The sequence below is a fragment of the Lygodium microphyllum genome, chromosome 9 (assembly GCF_053477565.2).
Source record: "Lygodium microphyllum isolate KBCC chromosome 9, Lygodium_microphyllum_v1.1.10, whole genome shotgun sequence".
In the NCBI taxonomy this organism is placed as follows: domain Eukaryota; kingdom Viridiplantae; phylum Streptophyta; class Polypodiopsida; order Schizaeales; family Lygodiaceae; genus Lygodium; species Lygodium microphyllum.
This window is the reverse complement of record NC_141143.1, coordinates 37,415,786-37,437,561: the sequence shown is the minus strand read 5'-3', so window position 1 is coordinate 37,437,561 and position 21,776 is coordinate 37,415,786.

Sequence of the window (21,776 nt, the reverse complement as noted above, 5' to 3'; positions counted from 1 at the left end):
ACAAGATGATGCAGTCGAGGTGAGCCCTCTTCAGAGACTCCATGATGATTAACAAAAGGAATGTTTGGCTTCTCTGATCCTTTCTTACAATCATATGGTGGTGCCAGCATGATAAATTTGCCGTTGATGCAGATGTAATTATGCAATATTTAGGTGTCGTTTGAACTTTAATGGCATAGGAGTGGCCTCACAATGAGAGCTTCTGTAGCAGCCACCGACAAATCCTCCATAGTCGACACCTAATAGTTAAGTGCAAGTCGGTTGCAAAAAAGTCATCTTCAAGACGTATTAGATTTTCTCTCAAAAACTCTCATTAGTGTGTCAGAGAGGAGTGGTGTAGATAGCAAGCTTGAAATTGTCTGGCCATCTTGTGTCCAGCCACTACGCTAAAGAAAACCGTAAAAGGCAGGTGACGAATCAATGGAAGTGGTGTATATACTTGCTGTAAAATATTACACGGCGCAGCGAACAGAATCTGAGAAAGAGATAGAGAGTACACAACAGATAAGAGGAGAATCAGTAAAATTCTTTAACTCCAAACAACTGATACAAAGATGGCTCTGTCCACCCGTGCGCTTCCACTGTGTGAAGCTTAGATGGCGATCTAGACAGAAGATAGGTGAAGAGCTTAAGGCTAGCTGGAACAACAACTCTGACTGGGTGAAAGATGAGTGTGAGATGGCTGCGAAGGGGTTTAGCTTTTATAGCCCGCGAAGGTCGTTAGGTCGGCCTGCTGACCGACCTACCATATGAGCCTCCACTAGTCGGCCAGGGAATATTCCAGGGAATATTCCCTTTACCATCGGGCCGGGGGCGCTGCCCCCGGACCCCCGCCAGGGGGGCCGCTGGCCCCCCTGGGACCCCCCAGCCAGGGGCTGCTTCCGCGGCCCCCGGACCCCACAATAGGGGCCCCTTTTAACTCCCTTACCACGCAACTCAATGCAATGTGCCTCGAGTTGCTACCAGCTTAACCACTCCGTCTAACCCAAAGATTAGACCCACAACAGTCACCTTTTTGCCATCCGGTCACATAGACCTCATCTGATATACAAGTCAGGACTCAACCAATGTCCGGGCTCACATTTGGCTTCTCCTCATAATGGGGGCCTTACAACTTTGAGCACCATGGATCATTGGTAGCACCTAATGAGGGTGGGGCATTGATCATATCTAACACCCCCCCTCAATGTCCACCCATAGGTGAACTATCTCCTCGGCCCAATGCCGAGTCTCTGAAGATGAACTTGAAGCAGATCCTTCGTAAGTGCTTTGGTGAAGATATCTGCTCCATTCTCCTCTGTTGGACAGTAGACCAATTCCACTATCCCATCCTCCATCAAATCACGCACATAGTGATACTGGATCTCTATATGTTTGGTGCGTGCATGAAACACTGGATTTTTGGCAATGGCGATGCAACTCTGATTGTCACATCTCAGCACAGTTGGTTCTTCATCCTGCACTCCCATATGCCATAGAATCCTTCTCAACCATACGGCCTCACATGCAGCAAAACAAGCTGCCTTGTACTCTGCTTCGGTAGAAGACAATGCCACTGTTGGTTGCTTCTTACTAATCCAAGAGAAAATTCCTGAACCCAAAGAGAAACAATAACCAGAAACTGACTTCCTGGAATCAATGTCTCCTGCCCAATCTGAGTCACAGTTCCCCACAAGAGAAGTTCCGAAACTGTATGTGATACCATAGTCAAGAGTTTTCTTCAAGTATCTGAGCACCCGCATCCCAGCCTTCCAATGACTCTCATGAGGTTTGTTTGAGAACCTGCTCAAAACACCAACAGCAAAACTGATATCTGGTCTGGTGTTACACAAGTAGATTAGACTGCCGACCAACCTCCTATACCTCCCAATGTCTGCTAGTGCTGATGTATCCTCAACGGATAACTTTACATTCACCTCCATAGGTGTAGCTATCTCCTTGCACTCGGTCATGCCAAATGCCTTCAAGATCTCCCATGCATACTTCTTCTGAGAGATGAAGATCTTTCCTGGCTCTTGCCAGACTTCAATCCCCAAACAATAGTGCAGCAAGCCCAAGTCTGTCATTTCAAACTCAAAACTCAAAGCCTTTCGAGTTTGGTTGATCATATCTTCATAGTCACCTGTAATAAGAAGGTCGTCCACATATAGGACAATCACTACAGACTTTTTACCATCCCTGTAAACATACAAGTTAGCATCTGAGGCACATCTTTTGAAGTTTAGGTTTAAAAAGAACCTATCTATCCGCTGGTACCATGCTCTAGGGGCTTGTTTCAGCCCATACAATGCCTTCTTCAGTTTACACACTTTGTTCTCAGAATGGGGGGCCTCAAACCCTGGTGGCTGAGCCACGTACACCTCCTCCTTGAGGTCACCATTTAAGAACGCTGACTTAACATCCATTTGGTACACTGGCCACTTCTTGTGGGCAGCCACTGCAAGTACCGTGCGAATAGTGGTCATTCTGGCAGTTGGGGCAAATGACTCTTGAAAATCAAACCCTTCAACTTGTGAAAATCCTTGGGCAACCAGTCTAGCTTTGTACTTTTCTAAGGTACCATCAGCCTTGTACTTTACCTTCCAGATCCACTTGGTGCCAATAATCTTCCGCTTTGCTGGCCGATCCACTAGCTCCCAAGTGTCATTCTTCATTATGCTGTCATACTCCGCCTGCATAGCAGCCTTCCATGATGGATCTGCAAGTGCTTCTTCTAAGTCAGTTGGCTCCTTTACTTCTCTCATAATCTCAACCATCAAGGCCATGTTGACTATGTGAGCAGAAGCCCTCCTTTGCTCCTCTATTCTCTGAGACCTCCTTGGTCCGTCTGCCTTCTCCTCAACAGATGCAGGCATAGGATTATTGTGGTCATAGAGCTGCTTCACCCAGCGCGGCAATGGCTTTTCCGGTGGGGTGATGTCAGGTTGGTGAACTTTTTCCTCATCATCTGAAGATGATGCTTCCTCCTCCTTAAGGATAGGGATAGCTCTCGGGACAGGTTCATAGTGGACTACTTCTTCGCTTGATGATAAAGTGGAAGACCTTGCCTTCTCCTCCTCCACTGTATGCGGCTCCTCCTTGAACACCACATCACGGCTCGCGATGATCTTCTTTGCCTCTTGGTCATATAACTTGTAAGCCTTTTGCTCATCACTATAACCCAAGAAGATACATTTTCTGCTTTTTGGTTGTAACTTGTTTCTCTTCTCATCTGGAACATGTGCATAACATTCACATCCAAAAATTCTGAAATGTGAAACAGATGGTTTCTTACCAGTGTAAGCCTCATGAGGTGTTTTTCCCTTGAGAGCCTTTGTGTAGCTCCGATTTAGAATGTAGACTGCAGTATTAACAGCTTCAGCCCAAAAATGGTTAGGCAATCCCTTGCCCTTTAGCATGCATCTTGCCATCTCCACAATGGTACGATTCCTGCGTTCCACAACACCATTCTGCTGAGGTGTGTGAGGCGTCGTCAATTGACGCTTGATCCCTTTGCTCTTGCAAAAGCCTTCAAACTCCTTTGAGTTGAACTCACCACCACCATCTGTTCTAAATTTCTTCACACTTTTCCCTGTTTCATTCTCAACAAGTATTAGCCATTCTTTAAACTTACCAAAAGCTTGAGCCTTATCACGAAGGAAGTACACCCACATCTTCCTACTGTAGTCATCGACAATCAACATAAAATAAGAAGATCCCCCCAAGGCCTGTGTAGGCATCTTACCACACAAGTCAGCATGCACCAACTCTAGAGGAGCATGTGCTCTATTCTTGCTTTCTTGTGGAAATGCCTTTCTCTGTTGCTTGCCCATCATACAAGCTTCACATGGTTCCTTCAATTCAGTTATTGTAGGTAGGTGAGCAACCATACCTTGCTTTTGCATCTCCTTCAATACTGCAAATCCGATGTGTCCAAACCTTTCATGCCAAAGCTTACTTGTGCCCACTCCAGCGGTGGCTGTAAGAGCACTTAGCTCATACAGGTTGTTCATTCTTTCTCCTTTGCCAACAATTGTGCCAGCACTATCAATAATTTCTGCACCTGTCTGCTTGAACCTCACTTCATGACCAAGATCAGTTATGGCAGCAACTGATAAGAGATTTCTCCTGATTTCGGGAACATACAACACATTTGAAAGCTTTTTGACTTCACCATTTGCAGCAACAAAAGAAATAGTACCTGTGCCCGCAGCAGGGCATTTAGCATCATTTCCAACCGTCACAGTGATGGATTCTTGTAGAGGCTGCATAGAACTGTATAGACCTTTCTTGTTGGTCATGTGACGGGAGGCCCCACTATCCAACACCCAAGAGTCAGTGGTAGATTCTTCTTGCGCCGAGGAGCACACTTCCTCAATGGTCGCCATGAATAATTCCAACTCTGCTTCAGCCGTATTGGCTGTCTCTTTCCCTTTAGTTTTAAGGGTACCATTCTTTTCATCTGCCTTCTTGACACGACAATCTGCAATTGCATGTCCTTTCTTCTTACAGTAGAAGCACTCTCCTTGAAACTTCTTCTTGCCGCCCTTTTTCTTTTTGTCACCATCATTTTTGGTGGAGGAAACACCTTTGCCTTTTGCATTGGCAGAGAATGCAGCATCTCCATTGTTGCTTCCTTCTCGGGCTTTCAGCCTCAACTCCTCCTCCATTAATAATGCACAAAACTCCTCAAAAGTCAAAGCTTGAGGTCTCACCTGAGTATTAAGGGCAGTTACTAGTCCATCAAACTTTTGTGGACAAATCCGAAGACACCTCCGAGCTAGCTCTTCGCTAGTCTTTTGTATCCCAGCGCCAGCCATCTGGTCGCGCAGATTCTTAATCCGAGTGATGAATGCTTCAACCGTCTCTCCTTCAGCAAACTTCTCCGCTGCTAGTTGATTCTCCAAGTTTTGAATCCTTGTTTGGTTTCGTGTTTCATACTGACTCCTTAGTACATTCCAAGCCTCTGACGCTTTGGTTGTATGCTGAATCAGAGTCAAAACACTGTCAGAACAGCTTGTAACTAAGGCACACAATGCATCTGCATTCCTTCGTTTCCAAGCTCGTAGGAGATCTGCATTCGGAGGAATCATCACACTAGGATTTGATGGGTCGGGGGTAGGCTGTGGTTCTGCGTCAGTCCCCAGCACAGTCTCCAGAAGCTCATAAGAATCAAGGATAGTAGTAATTTTGAACTTCCACAAGGTGTAGTTTGTACCATCTAACTTGCCTTCGCTGAAGGTTGGTGGACGAATCCTCAGTGTTTGAATAGCCGGTACAGCAGCACCACCTCCTGCACCGCTTCCTGATGCGCCAGAACTGCTTCCCGGAGTCGACATCGTTTCTCTTTGCTGTTGAAGCCTTTGCCTCTTGCACGCTCTCCGATCTCTAGAGCCCCCTGGGCTCTGATACCATGTAAAATATTACACGGCGCAGCGAACAGAATCTGAGAAAGAGATAGAGAGTACACAACAGATAAGAGGAGAATCAGTAAAATTCTTTAACTCCAAACAACTGATACAAAGATGGCTCTGTCCACCCGTGCGCTTCCACTGTGTGAAGCTTAGATGGCGATCTAGACAGAAGATAGGTGAAGAGCTTAAGGCTAGCTGGAACAACAACTCTGACTGGGTGAAAGATGAGTGTGAGATGGCTGCGAAGGGGTTTAGCTTTTATAGCCCGCGAAGGTCGTTAGGTCGGCCTGCTGACCGACCTACCATATGAGCCTCCACTAGTCGGCCAGGGAATATTCCAGGGAATATTCCCTTTACCATCGGGCCGGGGGCGCTGCCCCCGGACCCCCGCCAGGGGGGCCGCTGGCCCCCCTGGGACCCCCCAGCCAGGGGCTGCTTCCGCGGCCCCCGGACCCCACAATAGGGGCCCCTTTTAACTCCCTTACCACGCAACTCAATGCAATGTGCCTCGAGTTGCTACCAGCTTAACCACTCCGTCTAACCCAAAGATTAGACCCACAACAGTCACCTTTTTGCCATCCGGTCACATAGACCTCATCTGATATACAAGTCAGGACTCAACCAATGTCCGGGCTCACATTTGGCTTCTCCTCATAATGGGGGCCTTACAACTTTGAGCACCATGGATCATTGGTAGCACCTAATGAGGGTGGGGCATTGATCATATCTAACACTTGCATGATTGTTGATAGGTTACTCAACTAAATGAAGACTAAAGAGTTGCGATGGGTAGTGACCACACCAAGGCGAATCTCGACCCATGCCATCGCACTAGAGGAGGATGGAATAACCACTAACTGGTTACTCTTCTCATCAACTAGATCATCTTCTGTAGAGGACTCATGCTCTACATAACTAAGTCCATTAGTAAGTTTTGTATAGGGAAAGCCAAGGTTTGCATCCTTGACCAAACCCCATTTTATGGTTAGCTTAGCACACTTATAATGGAAATTATAAATTTAGGTCCCTTTACATCGTAGATTCGAAGACCGCCACTTATAGGAAGCTCCCGAAAAACACACCACTGATGGGAGCTAAAATGGGCCGGCACTGGCTATAGCACTAGCTGGACCTTTGACATGCACAAGACAACCCCACGACCTCACGGTCAGGAGCATCTACATGACACATTGCCTTGCCATCGTACGTATATTTTGTGTTTGTATCGTGTTTATATTCCAACCCTTAACCTTCTCAGACTCCTTGGAGGGATACCCTAAACATTTTGATGTAATTCACCATGTAGAACAACATAGGAAACACCCCTCGGCTGATTGCCGCGGCCCCACTGCGACCCTCCTACACCTTGGAGATTGACCCCTCGATGCATTGCTAACACGTATAACACATATGAAACAGACTCCACTCTTGGTACCAATGTTATATCATTCTAGGAATGTACTAGTCCTCACTTACTTGTCCCCTTGGACCCACCATCTAGACCTACAACTTGGATGCCTTATGTAACATTTCTGATTTCTAAACCCGCGTTCTTCACAAGAACCTCTAAGTGACCTAAAATGTATGACTACAATGACCCATTATGCAATCCTTATTCATAGTGCAAGGTGTGAGGTATGTGTCAAAGGTTATGTCCCAATAGATAATGGTTTTCTATGCACAAGGACTAGAGAAGTTTTCTATGAATAAGGACTAGAGAGGAACCTAAATGAGCCTAGGTTCATGAACTCTTTGCACTTGTGAATTATGGAAAGTCAATTATGTAGGGTGAAATGCTAGTCATCAAACACATTATCCATCAAATGCTAGACATCTTCTTATACCCATGTTCATTATGACTCACATCATCCACTTTACTTTTCTAATAGTTGTTGCATAAATAATGTCAATTATGTAAGCATTAGACCAAGGTTTGCCTATAGAAATTTAAAAGATAAAAAGGGAAGCCATATGATGTAAATCTTCTTTGTTTGATATGACTTTAAGGTGTATGTAGCACACAAGGGATGGTAGCTTGGTGAGATAATGGGAGCTTGTAGTCTCTTTATGTAATATTTCTGGCCATGTGAAGTCTCGGGAAAATAATAAGTTGCATTGAGGTTTGGGACGGGATAGTCTAAACTAATACACTCTCCACTGAGCCCAAATGAGACACAGCTTTACAAAACCGCGTATTTCTCATAGGAACCTCCTCTTGGGAGGAGGATAAGAGATAAATATGGGATTTAATGCAAGTTTTTTTTATTGCCTTCCCCCAGTCGAAGCGTGGTTGAGGGAAGGGGATGGTGCTAAAATGGGATACTGTAGAGGTGGAGGGGAGGGATCACATGCAGGATCCACGTGGAGAGGGAGGCCCTACCCCCCCTCTTCCATAAATACTCATCTTCTAATGACGACGGGGAAGAGAAGGAAGAGGGTGATACCCATAGTCCGTGAGGGAGACGACTGCGACAACTGCCGCCGTGTGGAGGACGAATTGTTGTGCCATGGAGGGAAGGGCGAGGAGATAAGAGGCTACGCCCCTTCTACACACGTCACCACCCCCCCGTTAGCCGCTTTAGGGCCCTTGAGGCCGCCGACTGGAAGCTCCCCCCTCCTTGCCCGATAATGCTGCACACCCCTCCCCTGGGCCTTCGGCCATAGTTTCCAGATGCTTCCTGGGCCCTCCAAATGGTGCTGTCTCCCTGAGTTCTGCTGCAAGGATAGCCGTGGGCTAACGTACTGCGCCGCCACCCAGGCGGATGTCTCAGCCTACCTCTCCCCCCTGTCCTGCTAAATGGGCCCTGGGCCACGATCTTAACCACCCCCCCCTCTGATTACCTGCCATGCATTGAAACGACCTTGGACTACCACGATCGTAACCACACAACCCCCCTTTTTTGTGGGGCCCCGTGAGGAAGAGTAAGAAGAGGGGAAGTAGAGGGAGAGAAGGAGAAGAAGAGAAGGAGTAGGAAAGAAGTAGAGGGTGGGAAAAGATAAAGAAGAGAAAGAGGGGAGTGAAGGAGAAAGAATAGTGTGAAAGAAGGAATAGGGTGGGAAAAAGATAAAGAAGAGAAAGAGAGGAGTGAAGGAGAAAGAGTAGTGTGAAAGAAGGAATAGGGTGGGAAAAACATAAAGAAGAGAAAGAGAGGAGTGAAGGAGAAAGAGTCGGGTGAAAGAAGGAATAGGGTGGGAAAAAGATAAAGAAGAGAAAGAGAGGAGTGAAGGAGAAAGAGTAGGGTGAAAGAAGGAATAGGGTGGGAAAAGATAAAGAAGAGTAAGAGAGGAGTAAAAGAGGAAGAGTAGAGAAGGAATAGAGGGAGGTAGAAGAGTAAAAAAAAGAGGAAAAAAGAGGAGTGAAGGAGGAAGAGTAGGGAAGGAGAAGGAAAAAGGTAGAGGAAGTGCAAGAAAAGAGAATAAATTCCTTCTATACCTTTTACCCCAAGCCCAAAGTTCTCCAAAGGTTCATGTGGTTGCAAAACCACACTCACCCATAAACTTTTTGCCAAGTATATACCCTATAGGGCCTTCTTAGGCTTTATAAATCTTTTCCTCTCCGAAGAAGCTAAGAACCTAAAGGTCCTATTATTCCTTCTCGTGATCAACTGTTTAAATGGAACTTTGCCTCGAAAGAGAGAGGGTCGAAATCTGGAAGAAAGAGTAAAAGCTACCTTCACGTTCGAACTGCGATGCCGCCTAAGAAAGTCCAAGGAGTAGCTGCGGGAGGGTCATCTCCCGGTATCCATGTGGATATCTCACCCCAAAACCAGGTTTTTCCTTCTTGGCTTTAAATCGGTTTAAGTCAATCATGCAAAGAGAAATTGTTAGGGATAGGATATATTTTCCAAAGTTATTTACAATGGAGTTTAGTTTCATTGAATAAATGATAATGTATAGAACATAGTTTCCTTTGAATAGCATCATGCATTATAACGAATTACGAGCAAGATTATCTACTTACTATAGTAGTATATTTGAGTTAAATCCTGAAGGTATAAAAATTGTATCTTGCACCATTAGTCCTATTCCTTTTTGCAACGAATCATTGTAGATGATTAAATTCATGAAAGGTTTCTTTTGTTGCTCAAATTACTAGGAAGTTATCATTGCTAATTGCATATCTTAGCAAGGAAATGATTGTTATTTGGCATGAGTTTTGTTTACAAGGAAAGAGGAAGATTAAATTGAATTGTACCAATTGAAAAATCAATTGTCACAAGGATAACAAAACCGTGACGAGGTGATCAATATTACCTTCCAAAAGATAACCAAACCAATCTAAACTTAGAAATACCTTGCTGCAAAAATATGCCTTGGAAATGATTTAAAGACCAAAGAAATGTTTATACCTTAAGCACTTGACTACTTTCCTTATTGTAGGGTCAATAAATTCGTAAAGATAAAGAACTAGGATATGTCCCTGAGGCTCTTAAAAAGAGACCCTAGGTAAGACATACGTCAGCTTAAAGAATCTAAAATGGATTATTCCATCGCAGAACTTGCGCAGCAGGTACGAAGTCATTTAGTCTTGTGATTGATTCACAAGGAGAAAGGATAAATACCCTCAACAAGGATGGCAGATCCTTACGAAAGTTATCTTGCAAAAGGACGTATTTTTGGATATCCTTCTAAATAAGAAAAGTTATAAACCGGAAACTAAAGTATCTAATGAACTTTAGGGTTGACCAAGTTGGGTTAATAAGGTACGCCCTAACCTGGAATATAGAGGATCTCGCCAAGTTACAAGACACCTTGGAAACGAGTGCTGATACACTCAAAAGGAAAGAATAATTTCGTAGCAGTTTGCCAAACAACACGGTCAATTAATGGAAATGTTTGTGCTTGCTAGAGATTTTAGAGAACTGTTTGAATTATGAATTACAAATTAAAAGAATACCTATACTTTAGGTTAAAGGCCTGAAGGGAGAGGCACTTTCAGTTACCCCCGACTGCCTGCCTGACCCTAACCAAGGGGGTTGTTGACCGCGCCAGGAACGTGGACCGAACCCGCCGCGAGAGGTCTCTCCATTGAGCTCTACTTGGAGGAGAAGGACGCTTGGGTGCCAGGGGGGGCTCTGGCCGCCGTAAATCCCTCGCCTTCCGAGTCCTGCACAAGAGGATAACGTGACTCGGGATTGGATCTCAAGGCCCGCATACTAGTTTACAGGCGGAAGCTTGGAATAGTGATCCCTGTGGATTACTGGATAGCCTTCAACAGATTATGGACAAGCCTACGGGCGTAAATCCTTGTATTTCAAAGATAAAATGATGAAATGTTAATAAAGAATTTGTTTCATACTGTTTTTCTATGTCACGTGATAAGATTACGTGAAGGAACCAGTGCTTAATGGATTAATTAAAGAAGGTGATTGTTATATGTCAAATTAATGTGTTAGATAATTACATAACTAAAACAAACCGAAGAAAGTGCGGAGGATGGGCCATGGGTCCGTCCTACAGTTGGGTGGTCTTGGTTAGCCGGGAACTTTTCTCAAAAATCACGAAGAACAGTGGGATGATCATCAAAATGAATAACGAAAGCGATGACCTAGAGTTATGTCTTACCCGGTTTATGCTGTTTTAGGGGAACAGAATGGGACTATGCCTTAGGGAAGAGAGGTTGAGCTTTGCATTCCTCTCGTTTTCCATTCTCCTTGAACCAAGTACAGCGTGAATCCGCTTTAGACCCGGCGTTTCTGCGTAAAGTAGTTTGCTCGGGTTCGACGCTAGTTGTTGTTAGTTAATGACCAATCAGGAAAACCCTAATTCCGATCGATCCTAAGTGGGAACGACCAGGATACTTCCGCTACGTGGCAGACGCGGGAAGACCTAGATCGCAAATCCTGTAACATTCCATGGGAGTGCCGGGTGGAGCTTTCTAGACATCCTTTCCGATGGACTGCAAAGAAGTGTCCTGCTAAGACGTTACAGTTGGTATTAGAGCCGACCAATAACGGAATTGCTTTTATAAAATCTCAATTAAATGAAGTTAAGAAATTGTTGCTGTCCAAACATTTCCTTACCTTCAATGTTGTCTTGTAGAGTTACGAAGCGTGGAAGAAGTTTTTGGTATTTCGGGTCATGTTTATGACTACAATGCATTCTCCGCTTTATAGACAAAGAATTGGGATGATGAACATCCTAGAGCAGATTTATAATCCATCACTGTCTCATCTGACATGCCAAATAATTATGAAAATTCATCGACTGTTATCATCCAGTGGGTCTTTCAAGCCTTTTTTGGGCATTGCTGCTTAAAATCGTACTGATTGCCAGTGCCACCTTCGATGAAGTCTATTTTTCCCTTGAAATGTGGAAATTTTGGCTATTTTTAAGCTTTTCTTGGTATCAAAAATCAACTGTCACCTCCAAAATGAGAGTCAACCACCAATTGCTAGCAGTGTCCTTCAAGTGCATGCCTACATGTCTGAGCTTCGACTTTTATGAGAAATTACCATAAGAAAAGCAACTTCAAATTGCTTGACAAAGGCTAATGCCTTAGTACGATCTCTCTTAGTGGAGTAAGAGTCAAACTTTATGTCCTTATCACCAAACTTGAAAGTCTTAGTCTTCTTAATCTTGCTCCTCTTATGGTCCCTCTTTCTTCGTTTGCAGATTGCATGAGACTTAGAACTAAGAGAGTAGGAACTTGAAGATGATGAGGAAGAGTAGGATCTTGAGTAATCAGGGGAGTAGCAGGATGAGGGAGATGACTCCCTCCTTATCTGCCTCACTCAAGGTGAGGTCTTTTTACTCTTCTTGACCTGAGAGTCCATTTTCCTTCTAGGAAGTTTCTCAACAATTGGATGCTTTGCAACTTCACCATCAACTAGTGCAATGGTGTTTCCTCCAGTATCACCATCTTTTGGAGGATTCGTTCCTTCATAAATAGCTTCTTCCCTTGTCCTTAAGCTATCAATCAATTGACATGCTTTGGGAATCTCCAACAAGCTATGATACTCTATCAATTGAGCTTGTAATTTCTCACTTGTACGCACTTCATGAATTTCCATCTTTACGTTCTTCTTGTAAGGATCACCTTTACTTTAAGAAAAGAAAAGAGACCTGCTCTGATTCCACTATTGTAAGATTTGAGATACACACTCAAATTTCTTATACACTTAAAAGATATATGGTTAATATTATGTTGGTGCAGAGAGAGACTAGAGACAAAAGAAAGATGTAGAGAGAGAGAGAGAGAGAGAGAGAGATTCACAACACAATAGGGACTGGAAGATGGGCCAATCCCCCCCCTTGTGGAGTTATATTATTGACAAGAAGCAAGCTCCTCTGTTACACATAAACCAGTTCTAAACTTGTAGATCTTGGGAACAAGTTCATAGTTCCTTGCACCGTATACAACCGGCTAACACTTGCACAACTTGGAAGTTGGCACCTTTTGATCCTTCTTGAGTCTCACATTCTCTCCTATACAATATCTGTAGGGCTCTCCTCTTGGAGCTTGATTTCAGCTGAGCTTCCATAGCACTTGCACCTTCTCTTCTCCTCTTGGAACTTAATTTTAGCAGAGCTTCCACACCACTTTCTCCTTCTCTTCTCCTCATGGATGCATGCAAAGTTATGCTTCCTTCACCTCTCCCACACCCAAGGAGAGCCTCCTCTTTTATAGGCTTCAGGAGCTTCTCTTCATTCAAAGTCTTAAGCTTTGCAAAACCAACAATTTCTCAAAATGCTAGTAGGCAGTGCACTTCAGTGATCTATAGTAGTACAACTAGTTTTTAGTGCAATCAGTAGTATGTCAAATTAGCCTCATAGAAGTCAATCTTTAGCATACAATGATCTTGAGTATGCACACATCTATCACTAAACATTTAGTGCCACACTACCGACATCTATGATGAGCACCCTTGAACTCCACAAATACATTCAATTCCAAAAAACTACACAGATTTTAGCTTATATGACTGCATAAGATCCAATACATGTAGGAAATAGATACTCAGTATTCCTTCAACTCACTACTGGTGCAAACATGAGCCAAATACAAGCTTCAAATATTGATACCAATTGTACCCTTGAGTTTACTGCTTAGGACCTGCTGCACGAGGTAAACATAACTTGCTGAATTGTTTTCATAGTCCACAGAAAAAACTGGCACATTTCTTTCTTGCTGTCCATAGTGAATACTGATGGTTATTCTCCAAAGTACACACCCATACATGCTCAGATAGCTGTAAAGCATGCAGCTCTTGTTGATCAGTAGACTATTGCACACTAGACAAGCTTAACCTTGAAATGCAGCTGGTAATTTAGATGTCCAACAGCCCTCAATGAGAAACCCATTATTTTGATCTCTCCAATCCAACATCATAGTCTGAATGTATAGCAGAGGAAGCTTATACATGGAGCCATGACTTTGATTGTGAACAAACCCATCAGCAGCTAGGATAGGCAATGTCTTATGCATGGTAGGAGATGGCTACTTCATTGGACTGGCTCTTCAATTATGTCTTTGTCCTGCTTGATGTCTCATACATGACTCCTAGCACAAAAAACAGCTCATATGGGATACTATCTCTGCAAAAGTCTTATCAAGGATGCCGAGGTTTTTTTTTAAATGTGTAACATAAATCAATTTTCTTTGGAATGTATATGCACATTAAAACCAACTAAGTAATGCGAACATTATATTTGTAAAGTTTCAACTATAAATTGATGTCCTACTCCATGTGGATCCCATAAACTAGCATGTTGAATCACTTTTTCAGCCAACCCATCACTTTCAAGCGATAAAGGCAAAGCCACAGGCTTCACCTTCTTTGCAATTGTTTTGTACTTTGCATCCACCCTTGCTTCAGCCTTGTTTTGCATCCCATATTGCAGCCCGTAACATTCACGATTAGAAAACTCTTGAATGACTTCATACATCTCTAAAGTGTCAACATAAATAACCTCTTTTTTTGTCATGTTTTTAGCAATAATTGCTGCACAAAATTTTAGCCATTGTATCAACATCAACCAGCTCTAAAATACCTTCATTTGTAGCCATCAGACCATATGTCTTCAGCTCTTTTTAAGCCCATCCTACATATTTCTTTTCAGCCCTACACAACATGGCATAAATATTCTTAAAACTTCTAGGACTACACGGTGTTTATTCCTGCAATCTAAACACAAACACAATTTCTTCATTTCTTGGAGACATAAGTATCTTCCTAGAGCCCTACCATAGTCTCCACTTACAAGAGGACTGTCTAAAAATCCTTAAACTCTCGTGCATTAGGTGGCATGGGATTATCCTTCAGCCTATCCCGATTGTGGGGATGATTCACACAAATAATGAGAAACTACATTGTCTTTGTATTGTCTTTACTCCAAATGCAAGCATATGAAGAACCATTATCCAAGGCTTTTATTTCTAGCCTTGATTTCGAAATATAGGGATGCCCTAAAATCACAGGATAACTACATGAATCCTACAAAAAAAAATGATATCCGTCTCCAACATCTCGAATCATCACGAGTACATTTCGACAAGATGCATAAAGATCCCCTGGTGAATTGTTTGCTACCACATGCACCATCCCAGATGTACATCAATTGGCCAACCTCCATTCTCATACAAGCTACATGCCATAACATTGATTTTAGAACCATGATCCAAGAGAGATATGCAAGACGTCTCTCTTTCTACCAATTTAATAATTGTCTCTATTGTAGCACAAGCCCAATACATTTGTGAATAATGATTGCTTGGAATAAAATGAGCATATTCTTCTTCATGTACTTGTTGATGGACATCCCCATTATACACAACCTTCTCTCTATGCTTATTGCTTCATATTAGACCAATTTTAGCCCCAAAAGCTTGATGTTTACACTCCCATTTAACCCATTTTCAATATCAACCGGCTCTAAATCATCATTACATGCATTATCATATTCCCTCTGAAGTTGTTTCTCTATATCTTTTGTCAACGTGCATCAATGCTTGCAAAAATTCACCATCAAATTATCTTTCTCATTTTAGCATATCAATGATTGCATCATAAAATTCATGCTTCACAATTCCAAGAACTTTGCCAAGTGCTAATTCGACTCTATTTCTAAGTATGTGATATTCCAAGACCTTTTTAAGGTTTCTGGCAATCTAAAGATCCAATTGTAACATGTAATTGGCCTGCTTGGCCCTTTTCTTCCCTTTTTGTTTCTTCTCTTGAGATGCTTCGTCCATAATATACTCAATTATGACTTTTTCAGCCTCTTTCTACTACATTTTACTTCATGTTATGTGTTTAAATGGTCTTGAAGAGAAAGGACCTCTAATGTGTCCACTTGTCCACTTGTGGAACAAGTCTTAGCAGCCCATCAAGAGGGGAGTCTAGAAAGTACCACCTGGCACTCGCAAGGAATGTCACAGGGTTTGCGATCTAGGTCTTCCCGAGTCTGCCCCGAAGTGGAAGTATCTGGCCATTCCCACTTATGACCGAGACCTAAAGTCAGGGTTTCTTTCCTATCAGCCAAGTCTCTAGGAAGTAGCTAGCGTCGAGCTCCAGATGACCCACTTTGTGTAGGAACAATAGAGTCAAAGCGGATTTATGTTCCACTTGGTTCATGGAGAATGGGAAATGAGAGGGATGAGAAGTGCAACCTCTCTACCCATAAGGTATAGTCCCATTCCACTCCCTTAAAACAGCATAAATCAGGATTCTAACTCAACTGACTCTAGGTCTTCACTGTTTTGTTATCATGTCCTTTGAGAAAAGTTCCCAGCTAACCGGGACCATCCTTCCATAGGACGGCAGACCCAAGTCACATCCACTGCACTTTCCTCGGGTTGCTTAGTTATCTAATTACCTACCACGTTATGTTTGACATGCAAAAGCAGCTTCCTTAATTAATCAATTTAAACACAGGTTCCTTCAAGCAACTTAGGCACTGACATTAAAAAAAACAATGTCAAGCAAGTTTCTTTTTCAAATATCTGATCTTTATTTATCATAGTCTTGGAATACATCAAGTATCTTGCCCGAAGGCTACCCCAGCAATCATCAGGATTGCCACTCCAAGTTTCGCCCGTAGACTAGTACACGGGCCTCGAGATCCCATCTGAGTCATGTTGGCCTCTTGTGCGGGATCTGAACGCAAGGAATTTACGGCCAGAGCCTCCCCTGGCACCCAAGCATCCTCCCACTCCAAGTAGCACCCATGGAAAGACCTCTCACGGTGGGTTTGGTCCATGTTCCTAGTGTGGCTAACAACCCCCTTGGATAAAGCTAGGCAGGCAGTGGAAGGTAACTGAACCTGCCTCTCTCTCTCCAGGCTATTAACCTGAAGCATTAAGTGTTTGGCATTGAATTAGTTCCTTAAGCAAAACGGTTCAAACAATGTACCTAAGTGTACAATCACATTCCTTTATGTGGTCGTCCGTACAACCAACTACTAAGGTGTGATTCCTTTTTCCCGAATACTCCCAACATTCGATCTTGGATCATTTGCAACTTGGCGAGATTCGAAGGGCTTGGCAAGCTAGGTTGCTTGTTTATCCTTTTCCTTTGGGTTAGGATTTATACCCTACCGATCCCAATTATCATTACTTTAGGTCTCCTTGTACTATAGTCAAATAGATCTTGGACAACCCCGTCATCCTTGGTTGGTCAGTTTGCTTCTTGGCAATTTGCAATTTCCCTAAGTTTGAAAAATTGGTCCCCAAGAGAGAGAGTTGTAGTAGGACGACTACTCAACTTCTAACTTGTAATTAGATCTCGCCTCCCTTGGCCTAAGATGTAGTAGTAGCATCTTATGGTTTAGTTGCAATAGCATCTGACCTTGCAAACTAGTTGCTCGAGATAGGTAGTAGTGCCTATCCTGAGGAATTACATCTCTTTGTCTGTCGATATTACTAGTATATGTGTCCTAAGGTCTAGTACCCTCTCTTAATTCCAACATAGGACGATTTAAGTATGAGAATGCTAGATTAACTCTGGAAGTGCAATACTAAGCAACATTTTAGCTTATCTTACCCTATCTTTCATATTGAATGTAACTATCATTACATGCGTATTGCATCCTATATGCTTTTGATAAAATAAAATATAACCCTTTTCCTTTTCATACATTTACTTATGCATGCAAGTTGCTTATGCATGCAGGTTATGCTATGTACAGTTACAATGATATTGAAATAAAAACATAATCTTTTCCTTTCCCATGCAAGTTACACAAAATAGAATGTAGTTGCTTATGCGAAAATATAACCCTTTTATTCATCTCCATAGCAACTACCTATTCTTTAATTAAACATCCTTCTACAAATCAACCTATTTACGGTCGTCACAAGGGATTTTTCTATTGCACAAATGCATTGTGTACAACATAACTCATTCTTGCCAACATAAGTTACCCAATGCAAACCTTTCAATGCACATGAGCATCACAATATATATTTAACATATGTGCGTGATGAAACTAGGACACTATTACATGAGTGCATCTTTTAACACATGAACCATATATTCAAGAATGCAACAACCTTTCATCATGATGGTGCGAGGAATATAAGTACCTTGTCATGCAATTTAAAACTTTTCCGAACATTCCTATGATCTTTTTAAAACAAAGAGTTCTAATAATGAAATTAAGCTTTCCCTATGAGAATTTATACTTAATGCGCCCATATCATGCGGAAACAAAAAGGGTGAATTTGATGGAACCTGAACATTCGCAGGAGGGGTATTATTGGTTCTTGCGCTTCGGGTGGGGACTTCTACATGGGCTCCTCTTACTCCCGCATGTGCTCTTCTTGTGTGGCACTTTGGGGCCATCGCGATTGGGACTTGGGAATAAGCCGTGCAGGTGGAGGGTGTGCTGAAATTCTTTGCAAAATGGCAGTCCTTCCTTTCCACAAGAGAACTCCCGCAAGCAAGTTGTGCCCTTCCATGGTCTGTGGATGAAACACCCCCGAGGAAGCTTCTTGGAAGGTTTTTTTTTTCTTCTTGTTTTCTGACAAGGGTTGTGCTGAGAAAGCATATGGAAACGATAATGATGTTGATGAAGGAGGCGGTGTCCTGGCAGCCTCGGGAGTGGCGTTGTGTGTCAGGCAGGGGGGAGGCATTTTCTGTGTGTCAAGTGGAGTAGGGGGCAGCGTCACTACTGAAGACCACGGGGAGGGGGGGCTCTCCCTTTAAATAGTGGGGAGGGGGTGGTTTATGAGGGGGGAGACAACCATTTAATGGCCCCCACCCCACACCTAGGGGGTGCATGCCCCCCTCTCCCTCTCTTACTCCCTCTCTCTCTCTCTCCCCAACATGCTGTCGGCGGGGAAAGAGAGACAGAGAGGTAAAAAAATTTGAGTTTATTTAAAAAGAAAAAATTAAAAAGGGGGGCGTTCTTATGCATGGGGGGGATGCTACATCCTCTCCCTCTTAGAGGAATCGAGATGTCCTCATCTCGAGAAGATCTCAGGGTTTTGTTTGTTGAGAGTATTTTCATCCATCCAGGTGGTATCCTCTTCGGGATAATCTTTCCATTGGATGAGGTATTCTCTCAAGGTTTTTTTATCTCAAATTCCTCTCCCTAACATTTAGGATTCTATGAGGCCGTAGCTCAAGGACTCCTTGGCTAGGCATTACAATTTGCTGATCATCAAGTACATGATTTAGATTAGGTAGATACTTTTTCAATAGGCTAATGTGGAATACATTATGAATATTTAGAGTTGCGGGCAGCTATAGTTTGTAAGCATTAGGCCCTAGGCACTTGATGATCTTATAAGGTCCACAATACCTCGGACTTAGCTTCTTGTACTCTCCCAAGGACAGTGAACTCTTTTTAGGGCATATACGGATGAAGACCATATCACCTTCGACGAAGGATCTGTCTTGCCGTTTCAAGTCAGCGTAATCCTTCTGTCTATCCTTGGCAGCTTAATGTCTTGTCTTATTGATTTGATTTTATCATCCATGTCTTCCAGCATCTTTCTTGAAGCTTCTATCCTCAAAGTTGGATCCGAGAAGTTCAAAGGGGTATGACAATCATGCCCATACAATGCTTGGAAAGGGGTCATCTGAATACTCTATTGGTAAGAAGCATTGTAGGAAAACTCAACCAGGAGTAAATATTGAATTCATTTTTTTGGGTTCGCGACAACAGTATGCCCTAAGCATATCTTCAATGACTTGATTGACTCGTTCTGTTTGTCCATGAGTTTGGGGATGGTAAGCTGTGCTGAAACAGAGTTGAGTTCCAATAGCCTCAAAGATAGCCCTCCAGAAGTGTGATGTGAAAAGAGATTCACGATCAGTAATGATTCTTCTGGGTAACCCATGAAGTTTGAATATTTGCTTGATGAATAATCTTGTGATGTATGAAGCTTTATAGTTCCTCTTGACAGGGATGAGATGTGCCACCTTGGTGATCATATCTACTACAACAAAAATAGAGTTATATCCTCCCTGAACTTGGGGTAGGCCAACAATAAAGTCCATGCTAATGAACTCCCATTTCATTTGTGGAATGTCAAGTGGTTGTGATTTCCCAAGCATTTTAACATGTTTTTCCTTAATGTGTTGACAAGACAAACATTCCGTGACATATTTGAGTACGTCTCCCTTGACCCTTTCCCAAAAATAGCTCTTCCTGACCGTGTTAAGGGTCTTGGCATAACCAGGATGCCCTAAGAAAGGGGAGTCATGGGCTTCCCAAAGTATATTCTGCTTCAGAGTTTGGCTTGCGGGGATACATAACCTTGTGACAAGTCCATTACTGATGGAGAATTCTTGATACTTCCTCTTTAGCGTCAGGTCTTGGTCCTTGATGGGGATCTCCCTTAGCATTTTCTGATAGACTGGGTCATGATATGACCCCTCTTTTGCTAGCTCAAGAATGGGGTTGTTTGGCATTGATACCTTTGTGGCTAGAGACCTTGTTGTTGATGGATCTTGCAAAATGAGAGAATTTAGAAATGCCTTGCAACTGAGTGCGTCAGCAACTACGTTCTCTTTTCCAGGCCTATATTTGATTTCAAAATCATATTCTTCCAACACTTCGATCCATTGACGTTGCCTCATATTGAGCTCATTCTGAGTGAAAATCCATTCAAGACTCGTGTGGTCCATTACTAAGGAAATTTTGTTACCTAGCAAGTAATTTCTCCAAAGTTCGAGAGCATGGATGACAGCCAACAGCTCCAGGTCGTGGGTAGCATAATTTCTTTCATAGCTCTTCAATTTTCTTGAAGAATATGCTATGAAATGACCTTCTAGCATAAGTACACATCCTAAAGCAAGTGTGTTAGCATCAATTACTACTTCAAACTCCTTACTAACATCAGGAAGTTTCAGGATGGGTGCTGATACTAAGCTTTGCTTTAGTTTGTCAAAGTTGGTCTTGTCAGTAGGTGACCATACAATTGCTACTTGCTTCTTTAGTAGATCAGTCACAGCGGTGCTGCAACCAAGGCATAATCTTTGATGAAAATTCTGTACCACCCTATCAACCCAAGAAAACTTTGTATTTCTTTGACAAAAGTTGGTGTTGGCCATTCAAGAATGTCTCTGACCTTAGCTGGATCTATTGAAATTCCTTCTGCTAATACAATGAATCCCATATATTCAATCTGTCGCTTGAAAAATGCGCACTTCTTCTTCTTGGCATAAAGCTTGTGTGCTCTCATTGTTTCAAGAACAATGCAAAGCTGGGGTTCATGATCCTTTTCCTATTTTGAGTAGACTAGGGTATCATAAAAAAAGACGAGTATGAAGTCATCAAGATAGGGCCTAAAGATATCCTGCATTAACCTGTTGAAGATAGTAGGAGCATTCGTCAGCCCAAATGAAATCACTGGAAATTAGAAGTGTCCATACCTTGTATTGAATATAGTCTTTGGAATATCTTCTTCTTTGATCCTTATCTGATAATATCCATATCTGAGATCTATCTTTGAGAATATCTTCACCCCTTGAAGATAGTCAAGTAATTCATCTATTCTTGGAATGGGGTATTTATTTTTTATGGTTGCTTGATTCAACCCTCTGTAGTCAATGCATAGGCGAAGCATTTCATATTTCTTCTTTTGGAATAGCACTGGAGCTCCCCATGGAGAACTGCTAGGACGGATGTAGCCTCTATCTAACAGTTACTTGAGTTGCTCTTTCAGTTTGATAGCTTCCGAAATGGACATTTTATATGGCCTCTTTGTGTAATATTTCTGTTGAAAAATATTACTAGTCCGACTTTCCACGCCCCGTGTGAAACTCATGCAAAGGTTAATTCTGGCATTGGAGTTGTCGGTAGTGCAATCTATAAACCATACCGGGGAATCATGACTCTCCACTGGCAAAACGGGACCGAGGTTTAAAAAAACCCACATAACCACAGGTGAACATCCTCTTGGGAGGAGGCTAAGAGGATAATGTGGGGATA